The sequence below is a fragment of the Hemiscyllium ocellatum genome, chromosome 12, assembly GCF_020745735.1.
Source record: "Hemiscyllium ocellatum isolate sHemOce1 chromosome 12, sHemOce1.pat.X.cur, whole genome shotgun sequence".
NCBI classification, from domain to species: Eukaryota; Metazoa; Chordata; class Chondrichthyes; order Orectolobiformes; family Hemiscylliidae; genus Hemiscyllium; species Hemiscyllium ocellatum.
In genome coordinates, this window is record NC_083412.1 from 90,445,237 (window position 1) to 90,468,461 (window position 23,225).

The following is a 23,225-nucleotide window of genomic DNA, read 5'->3' on the forward strand; positions in this document are numbered from 1 at the left end:
GCCATACACTCCTGCCTTGCTCCTTGCAGACTGTGGACTGGTTTGGTGGAGACTGGTGTCTCATGTTGATAATTGTTCGATTCATGGCTGAGTATGTTGTAGTGTGGTTTAGATAGACAGAGTGAGTGGCCAAATTCATGGGAGATGCAGTATAACGTGGATAAGTGTGAGGCTATCCTCTCTGGTAGCAAAAATAGGAAGGTATGTTATTAGTTGAATAGCTGGACATTGAGAGAGGGTAATGTTGAATAAGATCTGGGTTTTCTCACACACCAGTCACTGAAATTAAGCGTGAGGTTTGACAGGCAGTAAAAGGGCTTATGCTCGAAACGTCGAATTCTCTATTCCTGAGATGCTGCCTGGCCTGCTGTGCTTTGACCAGCAACACATTTGCAGCTGTGATCTCCAGCATCTGCAGACCTCATTTTTTACAGGCAGTAAAAAGGCAAATTGTATATTGACCTTTATAATAAGAGGATTCGAGTACAGGAGCAAGGGCATCTTGTTGCAAATATGCAGGGCATCGGTTGAGACAATACCTGGAGCATTGTGTGCAGTTTTCACTTCCTTAACTAGGGAAGGATGTTCTCACTATCAAGGCAGTGAAAGTTGACCAAATTGCTTCCTGAGGTGGCAGGACCAATATATGAGGAGAATGAATATTGAGTCGATTCAGATTTTATTCGGCAGAGTTTGGAAGAATGAAGAGGGATCTCATAGAAACCTGCAAAAGTTGAACAGGCATAGGCAGGTTAGATGTTCCCGATAGTGGCAGGTCATGCATAAGGATAAGGGGTAAACCTTTTAGGATTGAGATGAGGAGAAATTTCTTCACTCAGAGAGCCTGTGGAATTCATTAATATAGAAAGTGATTGAGGCCACAATGTTGTTTTTAAGAGGTAGATATCGCTCTTATGGCTATAAAGATCAAGGGATATGGGAGTGAGGGTGAGATTGGGACATAGAACTTATTGTTCTGCCATGATCGTATTGAATGACAAAGAAAGATCAAAGGGTTGATTGGCCTACTCCTGCTCTTTTCGTTTATGCTTCTGTCAGATAATCCTTATCACCACTTTCCAGCCTCCTCCGATAACCCTTCATTCCCCTACTGATTAAAAACCTGTCCATCTCAGCCTTGACTATACTTAATGACCCAACCTCGACAGACCTCTGTGGTATTTCTTCGGAAAGGAGGGGAGTGAGTAGTTACAGCGGGAATGGAGGCTGCATGCTTTTTGTTTCTGCCATTTTCCAAAACCAGCCGTGGCTAAAAGACATGGCAGGTGGAATGTGCAAGCTTTGCCAAAGGTTCCAGGTAACCATCCTTGACTTACAGTTCCCTGAGCCGAGTGGTCTTTCAATCCGAGTAGAAGACAAAGGTTTTCAACCCCTGACTGGGTCTCTTCACCTCTTCCCACCAATCTCTTTTGTTTTAAGAGGATAAAGAGAAACTTAGCTCTTAGACCAAATGCTTGATCACTTGCCTTCAGCTCTTTATCAGTTTATTTGTCTGATGACATTCTTGTAAAGAAACTTGGGTGTAATGTAATTACAAGGTATTACTCATACATTGGAATTACAGATGGATGCTTTCAAGAAGGATTTAGACCTAGTGAGTCATAGAGTCATAGAAATGTACAACATGGAAACAGGCCCTTCAGCCCAACTCATCCATGCCAACTAGGTTTTCCAAACTGAACTGGTTCCATTTACCTGCATTTAGCCCATGTCCCTCTAAATCTTTCATATCTATGTACCTAACCAAATGTCTTTTAAATGTTGTAATTGTATCTGCCTCTACCACTTCCTCTGGCAGCACATTCCATAAACACATCACCTTCTACGCGAAAATGTTGCTTCTCAGGCCCCTTTAAATCTCTCCCCTCCATCTTCAACTGATGCCCTCTAGATTTGGACTTCCCTATCCTGGGGAAAATATCTTGGAAATTCACCTTTTCTATGCCTGGCACGATTTTATAACGTCACCCCTCAGTCTTCTATGCTCAAGGGAAAAATGTCCCAATCTATCCAGCCTCACCTCCAGTTATGGTAACATTCTTTCTTGCAACCTTTCCAGTTTAATTACTCCTTCTTATACAAGGGTGACCAGAATTGTAAGCAGTACTCCAACAATGGACCCACCAATGCCTTTACTCCTGTGTGCAGCGCTCTGACGGATGAAGGCAAGAATGTCAAACAGATTCTTCACCATGCTGTCTACCTGTAACGCTACTTTCAAGGAACGATGTACCTCTAACTTGAGGTCTCTCTGTTCAAAAACACTTGCCAGGCCTTACCATTAACTGTGTAAGTCCTGCTGTGGTTCGTCTTATCAAAATGCAATATCTCGCATTTACGTGAATTAAAGTCCATCTGCCATTCCTTTGCCAATTGGCCCAATTGATCAAGTTGGCATTGTACTCTTCATTCATTGACAATTCAACACCACCTTCTTCATTGCCAACTATACCTCTTACTTTGGTATCATTCATAAATTTACTAACCAGGCCTCCTATCGTCTCATTCAAATTGCTTTTAAAAATGGCAAACAACAGTGGACCCATAACTGGTCACAAGCCTTCAGTCTGAACAACAATCCTCTACCAGCACACTCTGTCCCCTACCTTCAAGCCATTGTTGTATCCAGTTGTTGGCTCCCCTTTATAATCTAACTTTAATAACCAGTTTGCCATGTGGTACCTTGTCAAGATCTTTGCTAAATTCCATATAGCCAGCATCTACCTCCCTTCCCTCATCTATCTTCTTGGCCACCTCTTTATAAAGCCTATTCAAGTTTGTGAGACATGATTTCCCATGCACAAAGCCGTGCTGACTATCCCTAATCAGTCCATGCATATAGGTCCTGTCTTTCAGAATCCCCTCAACAAATTATCCACCTCTGAAGTTAGACTCTCAGCAGTGTGCAGTTTTCTGGCTTTTCCTTACAGCCTTTCTTAAATAATGGCACAACATGAGACACCCTCCAGTCTTCTGGCACCTCACCCGTGGCTTTCAATGATACAGATATCTCACTAGGGGGGCCCGCAGTTTCTTCTTCAGCTTCCCACAATGTCATAGGATACATTTGATCAGCACCTGGAGATTTATCTACCTTTATGCATTTTATGACCTCCAGTACTTCCTCTTCTGTTTAATGTGGACTCTTTTCCTTGGGTCTAAAGGGATCAAAAGGTATGGGGAGAAGCAGGAATGATTTGGATGATCAACCGTGATCATATTGAAAAGCAGAGCAGACTCAAACGGCCAAATGTCTTATCCTTGCTCCTATTTTCTATGTCTCCATCCTCATTTTATTACCACACACCACAAACACAGTAATGAACCTTTGCTGAAGGAAAGCCAAATCAGATATTGGAGAGAAACAGAAAATACTGGAAATAGTCATCATCAGTTCTGACAACATTTGTGGAGAGATGAAGAGAGTTAATGTTTCAGGATGATGACATTTCATCAGAACAAGTTGAATTTTAATGACACAGTTTCTGGGAAACATGTTCAGAGAATTGAGGAACTGTGCCCTTTTAAAAAAGGCTAATGCCATCTGTGTGGAATGGCAATGCCCTTTGCATGGTAAAGTGACATCCTTGCTTTAACAGATGCATAATATTTCAGTGAGATGCTATTTATCTTGTCTGGGCCTGATGCTACAGTACTATGTACAAAAGCTGACACATCAATATAAATAAGTTTGATAATTCCAGGGAAAAGTATGAGAAAGAATTTATTAAAAAAGAATGACTGTTTACATTTCAGCATCTAGCTAAACTGGCTTCATTTCAGTCAATGGAAGGTTACATTGATATAGCACCTAATGAACCATTCCTAGACATTTCATGAACACCATTTCACACCAGACTACCTCCCACACCATAAATGTATGTCATGTATTATATGTTGAAGAAGCTGAGCTAATAAGGTGGATTTCAAAGATTTTGAGGGCAAAGAGATTGGGTAGGAGAGGCTGAAGAAGAGAATTCCAAGCCTTGGGGCCCAGTCAGCAGGACTGAGATTGATGAAAATCACGGAGAAGGGAAGAGGGACATATGCCTCTACCTACACAGTGCGTGCATTTTGGTTTGAACCTGAATGATTCAGACACAACACAGAGATCAGTCATGTATCAGTACTGAGCAATGTGGCAGAGAGGAAGAATGAGCACATTGATGGTTCTGTGTGTTAATGTTTCATTCAGATACTCTACAAGTTCATTCACTACAAAGTACAGAATTTTTAATCTATTTTTACAGATGCACCATATTAAGTATTCTAAATGGATGCATCACAGTCTGGAACAGCAATTGCTCCACCCAAAACCATAAAAAAAACTACAGAAGGTTATTGATTTAATTATTTATTGTCACATGTATCTAGGTACAGTGAAAAGTTTTGTTTTGTTCTGAGATCAACAGGGAAGACAACCTTCCATCTATTGGCTCCCTCTACACCTCTCATTGCCACAGCCAGGCAGGTGACATCATCAAAGGCCCCTTCCTTCCCATTTATAATCTCTCTGCCAGGGAGAAGATACAAAAATGGAAGCAACAGATTCCTAAACAGCTTCTTCCCTGCTGTTATTAGACTTTTGAATGGACCTCTCAAATGTTAAATTTAATGTTGATCTCGCTCTTTGTGCACATTCTAGCGGTGTTCCGCAAGGATCTGTTCTGGGACCATTGCTGTTTGTCATTTTTAGAAATGACCTGGAATAGGGGCTAGAAGGTTGGGTGAGCAAGTTTGCGGATGATACGAAAGTTGGTTGAGTTGTTGACAGTGGGGAAGGATGTGGCAGGTTACAGCGGGATATAGATAAGCTGCAGAGCTGGGCAGAAAGATGGCAAATGGAGTTCAATGTAGGTAAGTATGAAGTGATTCGCTTTGGTAAGAGTAATAAGAAGATGGAGTACCGGGCTAATGGTCGTATACTTGGTAGAGTGGATTAGGAGGGATCTTGGTGTCCATGTACACAGATCTCTGAAAGTTGCCACCCCGGTAAATAGTGCTGTGAAGAAGGCATATGGCGTACTGGCTTTTATTGGTGGAGGAATTGAGTTCCGGAGTCCTGAAGTCATGTTGCAGTTGTGTAAGACTCTGGTGCGGCCACATCTGGAGTATTGTGTGCAGTTTTGGTCGCCATACTATAGGAAGGATGTGGAGGCACTGGAACGGGTGTAGAGGAGGTTTACCAGGATGTAGCCTGGTATGGTAGGAAGATCGTATGAGGAAAGGCTGAGGCACTTGGGGCTGTTTTCATTGGAGAAAAGAAGGTTTAGGGGTGACTTGATAGAGGTGTACAAGATGATTATGGGTTTAGATAGGGTTGACCATGAGAACCTTTTTCCACGTATGGAGTCAGCTATTACGAGGGGGCATAGTTTTAAATTAAGGGGAGGTAGGTATAAGATAGATGTTAGGGGTAGATTCTTTACTCAGCGAGTCGTGAGTTCATGGAATGCCCTGCCAGTAGCAGTGGTGGACTCTCCCTCTTTATGGGCATTTAAACGGGCATTGGATAAGCATATGGAGGATAGTGGACTTGTGTAGGTTAGGTGGGCTTGGATCGGTGCAACATCGAGGGCCAAAGGGCCTGTACTGTGCTGTATTTTTCTAAGTTCTATGTTCTATGTTCTCTACAGCCGTAACATTGTGTCCTTCTCTCTGTTCTATTATCCTGATGCACTTTGTCTGAAATGATTGCAAAACAAAATTTTTCACTGTACCTAGTTAAATGTGACAATAATAAATCAAATCAAATCAAAAACTATCCATCTGCAGCTGAAAATATCCAAATGGGACTTGAACACATATTCTACACACACTCTGTACTACGGTCTTGAGACTTATGGGATTTCAGAATTTGATCTGTCCTCAAACCAACACTGAAATTTTCTTTTCCCAAAAACTGGCGATCTTGTGGAATCCTTTGCTACAGAAAGTAGATAGGATAGTGAAGACGGCATTTGGTATGCTTTCATTTATTGGTCAGAGCACTGAGTATAGAAGTCGGGAGGTCATGTTGCGGTTGTACAGGACATTGGTTAGGCCACTTTTGGAATATTGCGTGCAACTCTAGTCTCCTTCCTATCGGAAGGATGTTGTGAAACTTGATAGGGTTCAGAAAAGATTTAAGACCATTAGACCATAAGACATAGGAGTGGAAGTAAGGCCATTCGGCCCATCGAGTCCACTCTGCCATTCAATCATGGCTGATGGGCATTTCAACTCCACTTACCCGCATTCTCACCGTAGCCCTAAATTCCTTGTGACATCAAGAATTTATCAATCTCTGCCTTGAAGACATTTAGTGTCTCAGCCTCCACTGCACTCAGTGGCAATGAATTCCACAGGCCCACCACTCTCTGGCTGAAGAAATGTGTCCGCATTTCTGTTCTGAATTGACAACCTCTAATTTTAAGGCTGTGCCCACGGGTCCTAGTCTCCCCGCCTAACAGATACAATTTCTTAGTATCCACCCTTTCCAAGCCATGTATTATCTTGTAAGTTTCTATCAGATCCCCCTTTAATCTTCTAAACTCCAATGAATACAATCCCAGGATCCTCAGCCGTTCCTCGTATGTTAGACCTACCATTCCAGGGATCATCCATGTGAATCTCTGCTGGACACGCTCCAGTGCCAGTATGTCCCTCCTGAGGTGTGGGTCCCAAAACTGGACAAAGTACTCCAAATGGGGCCTAACCAGAGCTTTATAAAGTCTCAGTAGCACATCTCAGCTTTTATAATCCAACCCTCTTTAGATAAATGACAACATTGCATTCGTTTTCTTAATCACGGACTTTTAGAGAATCCTCGACTAGCACTCCCAGATCCCTTTGTAATTTGGCTTTATGAATTTTCTCACCATTTATAAAGTAGTCCATGCTTGTATTCTTTTTTCCAAAGTGCAAGACCTCACATTTGCTTACATAGAACTTCATCCATTTCCTGGACCACTCTCCCAAACTGTCTAGATCCTTCTGCAGCCTCCCCACTTCCTCAGTACTACCTGCCTGTTCACCTATCTTTGTATCATCGACAAACTTCGCTAGAAATCCCCCAGTCCCTTCATCCAGATCATTAATATATAACGTGAACAGCTACAGCCCCAACACTGAACCCTGTGGTACATCGCTTGTCACTGGCTGCTGTTCCAAAAAATAACCTCTTATCCCAACTCTCTGCCTTCTGTCAGACAGCCAATCCTCAATCCATGCCCGTAGCTCACCTCGAACACCAAGGGCCCTCACCTTACTCAGCAGCCTCCCGTGTGGCACCTTATCAAAGGCCTTTTGGAAGTCTAGATAGACCACATCCACTGGTTTCCCTGGTCTAACCTACTTGTCACCTCTTCAAAGAATTCTAACAGGTTTGTCAGGCATGACCTCCCCTTACTAAATCCATGTTGACTTGTTCTAATCCGAGCTGAAGATGTGTTGCTGGAAAAGCGCAGCAGGTCAGGCAGCATCCAAGGAGCAGGAGAATCAACGTTTCAGGAACATCGATTCTCCTGCTCCTTGGATGCTGCCTGACATGCTGCGCTTTTCCAGCAACACATTTTCAGCTCTGATCTCCAGCATCTGCAGTCCTCACGTTCTCCTTGTTTTAATCCAACCCTGCTCTTCCAAGAATTTAGAAGCCTCATCCTTAACAATGGATTCTAGAATTTTGCCAACAACCGAGGTTAGACTAATTGGCCTATAATTTTCCATCTTTTGTCTTGATCCTTTCTTGAACGATGGGGTTACAACGATCTTCCAATCATCTGGAACTTTCCCTGACTCCAGTGACTTTTGAAAGATCTCAACCAACGCCTCCGCTGTTTCCTCAGCCACCTCCCTCAGAACTCTAGGATGTAGCCCCATCAGGGCCAGGAGATTTGCCAATTTTAAAACCTTTAAACTTTCAAGCACAATATCTTTTGTAATGGCAACCATACTCAACTCAGTCCCCTGACTCTCTTTAATTGTTGGGATATTACTCATGTCTTCCACTGTGAAGACTGACGCAAAGTACTTGTTAAGTTCTCCAGCTATGTCCTTATCTCCCATCACTAGCCTTCCTGCATCAGTTTGAAGTGGCCCAATGTCTACTTTTGCCTGTCGTTTGTTTCTTATGTGTTACAAGGATGTTGCCAAGGTTGGAGGATTTGAGCTACAGGGAGAGGGTGAATAAGCTAGGACTGTTTTCTCTGGAGTGTCGGAGACTGGAGGGGTGACCTTATAGAAGTTTATAAAATGTTGAAGGACATGTGTGGGATAGATTGACAAAGTCTTTTTCTGGGGTTGGGGAGTCCAGAACTAGAGGGCATAGGTTTAGGGTGAGAGGGGAAAGATATGAAAGAGACCTAAGGGGCAACATTTTCATGCAGAGGATGGTGTGTGTATGAAATGAGCTGCCAGAGGAAGTGGTGGAGGCTAGTACAATTGCACCATTTAAGACATCTGAATGGATATATGAAAGGAGGGTTTAGAGGGATATGGGCCAAGTGCTAGCAAATGGGACTAGATTAGATTATGATATCTGGTTGGCATAGACAAGTTGGACTGAAGGGTCTTTTTCCATGCTGTACATCTGTATGACTCTATATATCAACTAGCGAAATAAAATATCCTTCTTTACCCTGTCAAATGTGTTCCTAAGTTTGAACACCTCGATAAGGTCACCTGTTAACCTTCTCTGCTCCAAATAGAATAAGCCCAACTTCTTTAATCTTTCCTTAATTCCTCATTCTTAGTATCATTCTAGCAAACCTCCTTTGAACTCTCTCTGGTGTTTAACATTCTTCTTTAAAACGGATGCCCAGAACTGAGCACAACGCTCTAATGATTTGTGAAGATGTAGCATTACTTTCTTGTTGTTATACTCTGTGACTCTATTTATATATCCCAGGATCCTATAAGTCTTCTTAACAACTTAGAGTTACAAGCCTAGTAATACAGTGACTACCGTATCATACTGTAAATTGGGTGCGAAGGCATTAAGTCGCGAGGGTTCATTTAATTGGTTGACAGAATGTCCAATGATAGTTGTGCATCGACAATCCATGAATCCGGGACAGAGTCTTGTGGGAGATAATTTCTCAAAAAGAAAAGAAACATATTGGATTCTTAAGAGGCTTGACAGGTTAAACGATGAGAGGTTGTTTCCCCTCCTGGGACAGCTTCAGGCCAGAGCACATAGTTTCAGAATAAAGGGGCACCAATTTAAGACTGAGATGAGGAGGACTTTCTTCTCTCAGAGTGTGGTGGGTCTTTGGAACTGCGTGTCACAGAGTCCTTGTGTACATTGAAGGCTAGGTAGTTTTTTGAGGTGTCGAGGATTCAAAGGGTTCTAGAGAAAATGCTGGAAAGTGGACATGAGGAACTCTCAATAAAAATGCTGCCCTTTTTAAAGTGCAAATCTGTGCCCTTTTTAATGTACAAATGATTCCATCATGGTATGTTAGTCACTGCGTTCAAAACTTCCTGGATCTCAACTCCTCAGTATTTTGCTGGGTTTCTGTTAATATTTTTCAGTGCTAGCTTGACCTCTCTTTAAAGTGCTTGGTGGTGTAGCTTTTCTCAGAAGTATTGCACTACTGTGGATCATGATAATTGTCTCACATCATGCATTCTAGACTTAGTATACCAGTGGTAAAATGTATAACAAAGCTCTCTGTATCCACAGATAATACCAATTGTAAGATTAATGTGACCTTTTTCTTGATGTGTGAACCTTAATAATCAGTGCACACAGGCTCTGCAATCATGGGGGCCATTACTGAGGAACCAAAATGACAAATGATCACAAATGTGTGTAAAAAGAATAAGATTTAAAAAGTCTCTTAAAAGGGGAGAAGCAGAGACAAGACACAGAAAGGTCCAGCACAGTACAGGCCCTTTGGCCCTCGATGATGTGCCGGCCTTTTATCCTACTCTAAGATCAGACTTACCTACATACCCTTCATTGTACTATCCAAGAGTTGTTTAAATGTCCCTCATATATCTGAATCTACTACCACTACCGCCAGTGCATTCCATTCATCTGCCATTCTCTGAGTGAAGAACCTACCTCTGACATCTCCTTTAAGCCTTTCTTAATCACCTTAAAATTATGCTTCTTTGTGATAGACATTTCTGCCATGGGAAGAAAGTCTCTGGCTATCCACTCTATCGATGCCTCTCAACATCTTGTACACCTCTATCAAGTTATCCTTCTTTGTTCCAATGAGAAAAGTCCTAACTCCCTCAACCTTTCTTCATAAGTCATTCCCTCTAGTTCAGGCAACAACCTGGTAAATCCCCTTTGCACCCTCTCTAAAGCTTCCACATGTTTCCTTTAATGAGGCGACCAGAACTGAACACAATATTCCAAGTGTGGTCAAATCAGGGCTCCAGAGAGCTGCAGCATAAACTTGCAGCTTTTAAACTCAATCCCTCTGCTAATGAAAACCAACACACTATGGATGGAAATGGTGATGGAGGGAATTCTAGATCTTTGTGCTTTAGCTGGTGAAAGGATGTATTTCACAAGTGGAGTAATGACAATCTGGAATGAACAAGAGAAGCAAAGGTCATAGAATCATAGACGTGATGAAATGTAAACCAAAACTCTCTGAATCCAACTTTAAGATTTGAACTGTTTCTTAATTTTTCATCAGATGTCAGTGTCACTAACAAGGGCAACGTTTGTTGTCCATCCCTGAAAACTTGGCCATTTTCGAGGTAATTAAAACTCAACCAGATTGTTGTGAGTCTGTAGTCACATGTAAACCAGACAACATAATGGTGGCTGATTTCCTTTCCTCAAAGGAATTAGTGAACCAGATGAGTTTGTTACACACTCTGGAGTCACATGGAAACCAGATGACATAATAGTGGCAGAGTTTCTTCCCTCAAAGGAATTTGTGAAGCAGATGAGTTTTTACAGCAGTCAGCAGTGGTTTCATAGTCACCATTACCGATCAATTCCAGGATTTATTGGAAATTTCACCAGGTGTTGTGCTGGGATTTAAGTTCAAATGCCCAGAGCATTAGGCTGGGTCTGTAGTGACATTACCATCAAGCTACCATTTCCTTCTGGAGAGGTGATGGTGGAGTGGTGAAGGGCTCTAGCAGAGATGTGGTGCTAGAGATAGAGCCAGGATCAAAAGGGGACTTAAATGATGACTCATTGCTACATAGGTAGCTATGTTTTATCTGCTCTAACTGGGAGAGGAGTTCTGAATCCCTAAGTAGCCACACACTACTCAGACTTTTCACTCATTTGATTGAGTTACAATTTCAGTCAAGCATTGACCCTTAATACTGCAGCTGTGGTTTACATTTCAAGCACAGGTACATTTAGTGGAAGAAGTGCAGATGGACACAGACTAATAGCAAAAGATAGTGATGTAAACAGTAATGGACATTCACATAGAACCAATTACAAATATGATGGATGATAAATTTACAGTTACAGTTTGAGACAAGCGATTGATTGATTTCGAGCTAAGAACAGCTGAGCACCTAATGGATGGAATTTTATATATATAGTTGGTGATTGAGATTGATTGGACAGCACGGGGGCTCAGTGATTAGCACTGCTACATCACAGCACCAGGGACCTGGGTTCAATTCCATTCTCGGGCAACTGTCTTTTTGGAGTTTACACATTCTCCCCGTGTCTAAATAGGTTTCCTCTGGTTTCCTCCCACAACCCAAGGATGTGCAGGTAAGGTTGATTGGCCATAAGAAATATAAGGCTACAATAATAACATAGGGGGTGGGACTGAGTGGGATGCTCTTCAGAGGTTTGGGGTGGACTCAATAGATTGAATAACCTGCCTCCACACTGTGGACGGATTCTATGAGATTGATACAGATAGAGGTATAGAGAAGGTGTTACCTGTTCATACTTAGTGTAAGATATTCACGGAATCAAATTTCCATGAGCACCAAGAGTGTGGAGCCTAGGTATGTGAAAGCAACACCCTCCATCCCAAATTGTGGATTTGGAGATTTGTAAAGTTGGGAGGAGTGATATCAACCCAAATGGACATCAAGATAATTGATTATACCACCGCAGAGGTGTTCTAAGTGGTGGTACCATGCCTGGGGTCATATTGTTATGAAGGTGTAGGTGTGTACTGTACCTTTAAGAGAGTTGAAAAGTTAGCAAGGACTGACAAAGTACAGAGAGTCCTAAACAAAGTAAGAATGTAACACTTGGTCAAAACAAATAACTGCAGATAAATTGGAATGAAAGAGAAACAAATTCAAATTCAGCCAATCAGTTTATATTATGCCCCAAGATACCAAAATCCAATCAAATTTGAATTTAGTATTTTGAAAATATTACAATCAATGAAACAATGTGATGTCTTGGAACATAAAATTGGATTTTTTGAACAGTTAAAAGAGAAAACTGCCAAGGACATTCTCAAAAATAGACTGCAAGTTGAACATATCTCTGAAAGGTACCTATCTGGAAGAAGTTTGCACAGCAGAACATCAAAACTGACTGAGAGAAAAACCTACAGAGGAAATTCTACAAAGGAGAATTGACAAAGCTGATTGGCTTTTGAAACATAATTTTTGTTTTTATAAATCATAATCGGGATTTTTTTTATCAGACCAATAGCGTAGAGTAGGAGGGAAAAGATAGGTTTAAGAGAAAAGATTTGGAAATAATTGTTGGTTTTAATATTCTCTGTTAGACTTAAAGAATAAAATTGTTAATTTTACTTTAAATGGTGACCTCTGGGATAGTTCTTTGCCTCTCAAAGTTTACTAGATTACAGCACGAGGTGAGCTTCTCTGTGTGTCGGGGTTAAATTAGCAGAAGGGTTTACCCCGAATCGTAACAATATCAAACCGTAGACGCCAAGCATCTGAATGTGGCCTTGAAGAGAGAGCTGAGCAATAAATGACATAATGTTCAATGTATCTGACACTCCACTTCTAATGAACAATTATGGTGGAATTCAGGAAGTACTCAAAAGGATTCATCTCAACTTTTAACTCTAGTGAATACAGTCCCAACCAGTTTAACCTTTGCTTATAAGACAACCCCTCCATATCAGGGCGCATCTCAGTTCACCTTTTTTGAACTGCCTCCAATAAAATGTTACCTTTCCGGATGTGGTATCTTTTCTTCAGACTTTCTGAATGCAACAAGATTAAGAAACGTAATCTCTTTAGGCCAAACAAAAGGAAATCTGTAACCTTTCCAAGTACAATCTATCTACAACTTGACTTTCTACAACATTAAACTTAGATAGGCATGCTCCATCACAACCATAGGAAGCTGAATGCTGCCTCACACTTACACACAATCTCCACAATGCATTTTCAATTGAACAACACTTCTTATTCAAGGAAAGGTTTTTCAAACAGTTAACCAGCAAAGGCCTCTCTCAGCCACAAGGAAGAGAAAAGGAGTCTTCACATCTTCATTGATAGACCTTACTTCTTCCTCTGTCTTGAATATTGAACTTTCTTAAACCCCAAGCTCAGAGAGAGATCCTCTTGGACATTCCATCCACATCAAGCAAGTGGAACATGAATTTGACGTGAATTATTCTTGTACTAATTCTGCTTCAATTTTTTACAGAGATATTTCACACACATCAAACATTCAAAGCATACAGGAACAGATCACAGAGTGCTTGTGAATCTCTGCTGGCTTGAACAGGATTGCCCCAAAACTAAAACATGCACAGAGATGAGGCTTATACACAAGTACATTTCTCCAAGTTATCTTCTACAACATGGACATGTTTTCTGGAGAAAGTCGCCAGTCCATTGTAATATGGGCCAAATGTAGGCAAGTGTGACTAGATTTTATTGGAAAACTTGGTCTGTTTTCACGCTCTATTATTCCAACTGCAACTGTAAGTTGTTAATGAAGCTTAATTTATGATTTTTATAATTCTTTCCATAAGTTTAATTTTTATATTTATTTTTTATGGTGCCAGGTAAGGTAATATCTGGCTTCAGAGTCGAGAGTGTGGTGCTGGAAAGGCACAGCAGGTCAGGTACCATCCGAGGAGCAGGAGAATTGATGTTTTAGGCATAAACCCTGAGCAAGTTGTTGAAGGGAATCCTGAGGGACAGGATGTACATGTATTTGGAAAGGCAAGGGCTGATAAGGGATAGTCAACATGGCTTTGTGTGTGGGAAATCATGTCTCACAAACTTGATTGAGTTTTTTTTAAGAGGTAACAAAGAAGATTGACAAGGGCAGAGCAGTAGATGTGATTTATATGGGCTTCAGTAAGGCATTCGACAAGGTTCCCCATGAGAGACTGATTAGCAAGGTTAGATCTCATGGAATACAGGGAGAACTAGCCATTTGGATACAGAACTGGCTCAAAGTTAGAAGACAGAGGGTGGTGGTGGAGGGTTGTTTTTCAGACTGGAGGCCTGTAACCAGTGGAGTGCCACAAGGATCGGTGCTGGGTCCTCTACATTAAATAAAAGAGACTTTGGAGTGCAGGTTCATAGCTCCTTGAAAGTGGAGTCGCAAGTAGATAGGATAGTGAGGAAGGCATTTGGTATGCTTTCCTTTATTGGTCAGAGTATTGAGTACAGGAGTTGGGAGGTCATGTTGCGGCTATACAGGACATTGGTAAGACCACTATTGAAATATTGCATGCAATTCTGGTCTCCTTCCTATCGGAAAGATGCTGTGAAACTTGAAAGGGTTCAGAAAAGATTTACAAGGATGTTGTCAGGGTTGGAGGATCTGAGCTACAGGGAGAGGCTGAACAGGCTGGGGCTGTTTTCTCTGGAACATCAGAGGCTGAGGGGTGACCTTATAGAGGTTTACAAAATTATGAGGGGCGTGGATAAGATAAATAGACAAAGTCTTTTCCCTGGAGTTGGAGAGTCCAGAACTAGAGGGCATAGGTTTAAGGTGAGAGGGGAAAGATATAAAAGAGAGCTACGGGGCAACATTTTCACGCAGAGGGTGGTACATGCATGGAATGAGTTGCCAGAGGAAGTGGTGGAGGCTGGTACAATTGCAACATTTAAAAGGCATTTGGATGGGTAGATGAATAGGAAGGGTTTGGAGGAATATGGACCGGATGCTGGCAGGTGGGACTAGATTAGGTTGGGATATCTGGTAGGCATGGACGGGTTGGGCTGAAGGGACTGTTTCCATGCTTTACATCTCTACGACTCTTTGACTCTATTTGGCTTTAGCTCATTGAATAGTTTTAAATAACATTACTGATCAGTTCAAAGCCATCAGATGGTTTTTCCTTTGGATTCCTTCATCAAGGCCAGGTTTGACTGAACCCAAGCAACTCTCTTGGGTATTATCTCCAATTCCCTCTTTGCCTTCAATGCAGTGATGAAGGCATCTCCATGGTCACAGGAGCAATGGACCAGTGGACCTCTCAGCACTTCAGCCGAGTTTCCTGTGGCCGTGAAATCCTGTCTATGCGCTCCCCACTCTTATCCTCCTGTGCAATGGAACTATAGCACAGGTTCCTACCCTCCTGCTGAGCTAGTTTAAACCCACCTATTAGCACCAGCAAATTTCCCACACAGGATATTAGTACTCCTCTGGTTCAAGTAAAGACCGTCCTGTTTGTAGAGGTCCCACCTTCACCAGAATGAGCCCCAAGAATCCATAAACCTGAAACTCTCCCTCATGCACCATCCCTGCAGCCACATGTTCAGCTGATATCTCATCCTGTTCTTTGCATCACTATCACATGGCACGGGTAACAAACCAGAGATAACAACGTTGTTTGTTCTTACTCTCGGCTTCCACCCAAGCTCCCTGAAATCCTGCCTTACATCCCAATCCCTCTTTTGATGTCATTGGTACTTATATGAATCAAGACTTGGGGCTGGTCACCCTCTCCCTTCAGGACCCCAAAGACACAATCTGAGACATCACGGCACCTGGCACCACTGGGAGGCAACACACCAACTGTGAGTCTCTTTCATTCCCAACAAACCTTCCATTTGACCCTCTAACTATAGAGTTCCCAATGAGTAACACTCTCCTCCTTTCTCCCCTTCCCCTCTATGCAACAGGGACAGACTCTGTGCATGTCCCTACTAAGTCGTCCCACTCAGTATTCAAAACAGTATACTTGTTTTTCAGGGGAACAACCACAGGGGATCCCTACACTGACTGTTATTTTCCCCCTTTTTAATAGTTACCCAGCTTTCTTCATGCCTAGGAGTAAATACTTCCCTGTAACTCTTAGCTATCACAAACTCTGCCTCCCGAATAATCCGAAATTCATTCTGCAACCACTCCAGTTCCCTAACATGGTCTTGGAGGAGTGAGAGTTGGATGCACTTCCTGCAGATGTACTTGGATGGGACACTAATGGTGTCCCTCACCTCAAACATCATGCAGGAGGAACATTCTTCTCCCTGCACTGCCATCCCTGTGAGTCCCCTATCAGAAAGTTAAAGAAAATGGAGAGAAGCTTACCTGATGTGTCCCTAGTGTGTAAGGTTAGAGGAGGTGGATGGGTGGGAGGCCCTACAGGGGTAGGGGCTTGGGTTTCGAAAACATTCGCTTATATAGCTGAGAGGAAAAAAAGAGGTCCTTCCTTTCCCAGACACCTTTGCTTTCCGAGGTGCTGCCTCTGCCGACACTCGCATTAAGATTTTAAAGTCTTAAATCAGTGACTCACCTTTCCCGACAGGCTCCTGGTCCATGCTTCCACTCTTCCTGCTGCTGGCAACTGAAATTGTGAGCTGATTATCCAGCACAGTGCTGAGGGAATGCTACGTTGTCAGATATGCTGCTTTCTAGATTCAATATTAAATTGAAGCACTGAATAGCTTCCCAGGTGGATCCCGATGCATTATGTTGAAGAAGAGCAAAGGGGTTGTCTTCAGTCATCTATCTCACTACCAAGGCTGAAAAGAGATTACCTGCTCCATATCACATATTAGCTGTGGGACTTTTCTCTGTCCAAACTTAAATATGGAATTTCTTGCAAAAGGAGATTAATTAGACTTCAAAAAAGTACTTTGTTGTTTGTAAGAGATAATCTGATATCATGAAAGAGCTTTTATGTACATGTCTTTCTTGCTTTACATTATTGCCTTGCTGGATTGATGCGAGGGAGACCCTGTTGTATAGGCTCAGATTCATTATAAACCCTATCTGAAGCGACACCACCAATTTGGCACACTAGCTTGGGATCATCTTACTGATGCACTTGAGTCCAAACTGTTAGTAATAGTGTTGTCCAGTGAGCTAAAGCTAATATCTGTCAGGTTCAAGAGATGGTGACAAGGAAATTATAAAATTACTAGGTAAAAACAATGACTGCAGATGCTGGAAACCAGATTCTGGATTAGAGTGGTGCTGGAAAAGCACAGCAGTTCAGGCAGCATCCGAGGAGCAGGAAAATCGATGTTTCAGGCAAAAGCCCTTCATCAGGCATAGCATTATAAAATTACTGCCCATTGCTTCCTTTGTATTCTCTTATGTGAGACATGAAGTACTTCTGTTTTCTTCCCAAGGTCACATGGTCCCAAGATTGCAAATTCAGTCAGGTACAGCAGGGTAGCACCAACCCATTGCCCATTAGCCAATTGTTGATGCTTCTAAAAATCCATAGGTTATACCTTCAGCTTGAACAACAGGAAATAGATGACTCAAGTTTCTCCAATGTTCACACCTTGTTTTAATATGATTAGCCATTTACCGTTTGCTTTGGTATCACAGGCATAATTCCTTTGAGTTTTTGCTTGTCTTAATCCTTCCTTTGTGATGTTCAGTTCTTTTCCTTTGCATTAGAGTTGGACTTTTAGCTTGATTAATCCAAGCTAATTGGTTGACCGTGGATGCCTAATTAGACAAATGGTCCTCAAGGGGCAGAAAAAAATTGGAGAAATAAATGTGCAACACACAAGGTCAATTTCAGTCCGTAAGGGATCGTTCATTACACTAATGAGTTAGAACATATGAACATAACATAAGAATGTAAAGATCAGGAGCAGGAGTCAGCAATTCAGCCCCTCAAGCCTGCTCTGTCATTTAATACAGTCATGGCTGATTTTATCTCAGTCTAAACTCCACTTTCCTCACTACTTTCTGTAGTGATCGGAATCAGGTGGCTCTCATTGACTATGAGATCCTTAATTGGGGTTGTTAACATGGGTCAATCAGGGACCCTTGGCTGACAGATATAAACAGGAGATTCAAAATGTCTCCTCAGTCTAGGGATTGACTCAGAGCTGGCTGGTCAAGGATAGTGCACTATACATAAGTCAATAAAGGGCAACCTGGTGACAGGATACTGGCCTCTGTGTAGTTATTTCATGCTCCATAAGCCATTAATAACTTAAAAATATGTCTGCTTCTTAAATTGATTCAATGTCCCAGCATCCATTACACTCTGGGATAGTGAATTATCCCACATGAGGAAACATCTCCTCCATGTCAACTTTGTTAATTCCCTTCAGCTCTTACATACCTCAATTATATCTCCTCTCATGTTTTCTAAACTCCAGAGTATAAAGACGGAAGCTGTTGAATCTGTTGCATAAGACAAAGCTCTCGTCTATGCTGTTAATTACTGGATATTGGGTATCAAAGCATTCAGACCATGTCTGGTAGTGACCACTATTACCAAGTGAAAATCTCATACTGACCTGACATCTGTCACAATTAGATTTACTGCAGTTCAATAGTGTTTCATATTAAAACATTCAAATCACAGTCCAGAACATCTTTACAGTTTGACCTAATGTCCTGCCACACTACAGAAAGATACTGATGTAACTTGCAAGGAAATGTCTGAGACCCATGAACTCTGTTGCAGGTCTGTGTTCAGTGATGTTCCATAGCGGTCAGTGCTGAGTCCACTGCTGTTTGTCATTTACATAAATGTTTTGGATGAAAATATGGGAAGCATAGTAAGTAAGCACGCAAAAATTTGTGGCATTGAAAACAATGAAGAAAGTTATCTAAGAGTAAAGAGGGATCTTGATCAGCTGGGACAATGGGCAGATGGAATTTAATTCAGATAGACGTGAGGTACCGAGAGTGTGGTGCTGGACAAGCACAGCAGATCAGGTAGCATCCCAGGAGCAGGAGAATCGATGCCTTGGGCAAAAGTCCCTCAACAGGAATGATGATGAAGGGATTTTATCTGAAATATTGATTCTCCTGCTCCTTGGATGCTGCCTGACCTGCTGTGCTTTTCCAGCACCATACTCTAGACTCTGATCTCCAGCATCTGCAGTTCTCACTTTTACCCAAATGTGAGGTGTTGCATTTTGGTAAAGCAAATCAGGGCAGGACTTATGTAGTTAATGGTAGGGCCCTGGGGATTGCTATCAAACAGAAAGACCTAGGAGTTCAGGGACATAGTTCCTTTTATGTGGCATCACAGATAGATAGGATGATGAAAGGGGCTTTTAGCATGCTTGCCTTCATCAATCCTAGCATTAAGTATAGGAGTTGGTACGTCATGTTATGGCTGTACAAATCATTGATGAGGCTACTTTTGGGCGCCTTGTTAGAGGAAGTAAATGATTGAATTGGAAAAGGTGCAAAAAAGATTGACAAGAATGATACCGGGACTGGAGGGTTTGAGGTATAAGGAAAGACTTCATAGTTGGGATCTTTCCCCCCTGCAACATAGGAGGTTGAGGCGTGATCTTAAAGAAGTTTATAAAATCATGAGGGGCATAGATAAGGTGAAGGTCTCTTCCCGAGGCTAGGGGAATTCAAAACAGGAGGCCTTAGATTTACAATGAGAGGGGAAAGATTTAACAGGGATCTGAAGGGCATCTTTTTCACACAGAAGGTGATGCATATTTGGAGTGAACTGCCAGAAGAAATGGTAGTCGCAGGTACAATTACAACATTTAAAAGACATTTGGTCAGGTACATGAATAGGTAAAATTGAGAGAGCTATGGGCCAAACGTAGGCAAATGGGACTGGATTGGTTTCTGAAGTCTGGTTGTTATGGCTGAATTAGGCCGAAGGGCCTGTTTCTGTGCTGTATGACTCTAGGACTCTATAACTTGATACTTATTGACAAAGAAGTATATTTGGTCCATCTCATTTTATTAATCTAAAACAGCCCTCCTCTCAGTGTCCCTTTGGTGCACTCTGATCATTTTCCAATGTTTCATGGCTTCACTTGTTTTCTTGGAAATCCATTCTAAAGATGAATGATACCTGTATGAAGAAACTCTTCCTAATATCAGTCCTGATGTTGCCTGTTACTCAATAATGGAGAAAGTTAACCAAGGAAATAAATTTAAAGTCCAAGTGAATTGTGAATTTCAATACTGTATTACTCCATCTGCCTTTCACTTCTCTAGAAGTTCTTCTCTCGACTGTATAAAAGGACTCTTCCTGCAGTGTTATTCCACAATGCTCACCTGCTCTTCAGGTTTGTCTTCAAGCAACAATATTTTAAGATCAACCTATTCAGTGTTGGCTGCTTTTTCCGCTGTATCACAGCTGTTTTTGAGCTTCTCTTCACTCAATATCCAAGAGGTTGGATCGTATTTCACAGTAATCATAGGAACATAGCAACATAAGAGCAGGAGTAGGCTATTCATTCCCTCAGGGAGAAAGTGAGGTCTGCAGATGCTGGAGTATCAGAGCTGAAAATGTGTTGCTGGAAAAGCACAGCAGGTCAGGCAGCATCCAAGGAACAGGAAATTCGACATTTCGGGCATAAGCCCTTCATCAGGAATTAAGTCCTTCCTGATGAAGGGCTTATGCCCGAAACATCGAATTTCCTGTTCCTTGGATGCTGCCTGACCTGCTGCGCTTTTCCAGCAACACATTTTCAGCTATTCATTCCCTCAAGCCTGTTCCACCATTCAATGAAATAATTGCTGATCTGTCGCCTAATTCCATATTGTGAAAGTGAGGACTGCAGATGCTGGAGATTAGTGTGGTGCTGGAAAAGAATAGCAGGTTAGGCAGCATCTGATGAGCAAGAAAGTCGATGTTTTGGGCAAAAGCCCTTCGTCAGGAAGGGCTAATTCCGTATGCCTGTCTTTGGCCCATTCGATGGAAAACAGAATGACAACAACTTATTAATATTATTATGTATAGTTTCTATGTATATATTTGACACTGAGTCTCATTAGGGAGATATTAGGTCAGAAAACTAAGTTTTTGTCAAAAGGGTAGGGTTTAAGGAGCCCTATAACATGTGGGTGAACTCCAGAGATTTAGGGAGAGAGTTCCATTACAGCTGAGGACTAAAGATGGACTGAACAAAATCAGAGATGGGTAATAGGTCAGAATTAGAGGAGTACAGACATTGGGACATCTACAGATAGAGTGAGGGGATAGGGTAGGGAGGGATTCAAAACAAGGTTAAGAATCAATTTATTTCATTTCACCCCACTGTAGTCCTGACAATACTCTTTGGGACTAAGTGTAGTATCTGCACTACCATGTTGACTGAGGTCAGTGAACTCAGTGCAGATAGGGGTTTTAACTGTTCAGTATGGGTGATGTGCCACTTACACATGAGCCAAACCTTCTGCAAATGGAACAGTAGAGGGTGTTTTGCCTTCATCATCCTTTGGTAGTGATGACTGATTACTGTGTTTCCTAAAGACGAGAGTACAGGTAGCGATAGCGATGAAACTCTATTAGCATTCTGCTGGTGGGAAGTGGAGCTATTTAAAAGCCTCAGGTTCTCACTAACCTAATGTTGCAGAAATTAAATTATTCAAAGGATTTGATGTAAATACTTTTATTTACATATTCCCAGTCTTTAATTTCTTGAATGCTGCTTGTAGACAGAAGGTCCATGAGAAAAGCCAAAACACAAATTGCATAAAGAGTAATGTAGGATTACAGTCTCTGTGTGCTGTTTATTAACTCTGCAAGCTGTTGCAAAACTGGCCTTAGACACTTGAGGGGAGATGATTAAAATCTGTTATTCAAGACTCAGAATGGAAAGTGTTTGGACACTAAGGAAAAATGAAAATGATGATTGTTCCTGAAAGCCTTTGATGCATTTTGAATTGCTGTATGAGATAAAGAAACATGAGCATTTTTATGGCACCTTCCATGCCCTCAAGCTGATTTTAGCTAATGAAGTGCAGTCACTGTTGCCTCAGTCATGTAGGGCATTGGTGAGACCACATCGAGAATACAATGTGCAGTTTTGTCCTGCTTAGTATGGAAGGATCTGAATGTGTTAGAGCAGTTCAGAGGCAGACAACTAGATTGATATTTGTAAGGAGTGTGTTGTCTTATGAGGAAAGGTTGAACAAACTGCATTTGTTTTCAACAGAGTTTATCAGAATGAGGGGTGATGATTGAACTTTTAAGATCCTGAATGGTATTGACAAGGTGGACATAGAAAAGATTCCTCCTCATGTACAGAAAAAGGAGCAGTGCATTAAAATTAGGGATCATTCTTTAATGCAGAGAGGTTACTTCTCTCTGTGTTTTGTAATTTGGAACTCTTTGTCTCAGAAGGTGATTGAGGTGGGAGTCATTGAATAACATCATGGCAGAAGTAGGTAATTTCTCGTTCAGGTAGTTAGAAATGTGGAATTCTGAACACAAATAAATCAATCGTGATCCTATTGAATGATGGGGCATGTTTGAAGGGCTTATGGCTTACTTCTGCTCCTGTTTTAGGTGCTCCTATGAAGCTTAGGGAAACCGTTGGAGCTTACAATGATTATGTTTGATCTCATGAAAATTTATACTGTTCTAAAAGGGTTTCAGAAACTTCTTTTTACTTCTGAAAAGAGTCTGGGTCTCAGTTACCTTCTCAGGATAACAGAAAAGAGGAGGAATTCTTCCATTTAGGGAGTGGAAAGTCTTTGGAATTCTCTAACCCAGAGGGCTATGGATGCTCAATCATTGAGAATGGTGACAAGGGACATTGCAGAATATCAATCAATAAAGATCAACCACAAATAGTGGTGGGAATGAATGGAAGGTGGAATCCAAGTAAATAAAAGAATAGTGGGGCAGGTTTGATGGCTTAAAGGCCTATTCATGCTCCTATTTCTCATGTTCTGATGGGAGAGAGTGTACATTACTCTCTACACATTGCATGTAGTGAGATTATTAAATGAATTCTTTACAATTTTATTTGGTGTTTAATTTCAACGAATGGTTGAGAAAATCTATCACATTAGCAAAATATTTCTTCCTTTTTCCTTAGAAAGAAAGTATGGTTCAGTTGAAGTTTCCAATAATGATCTTTGTTTGTTTGTGTTTAATACTAGTTCCTGTCATTTACCAAATAAA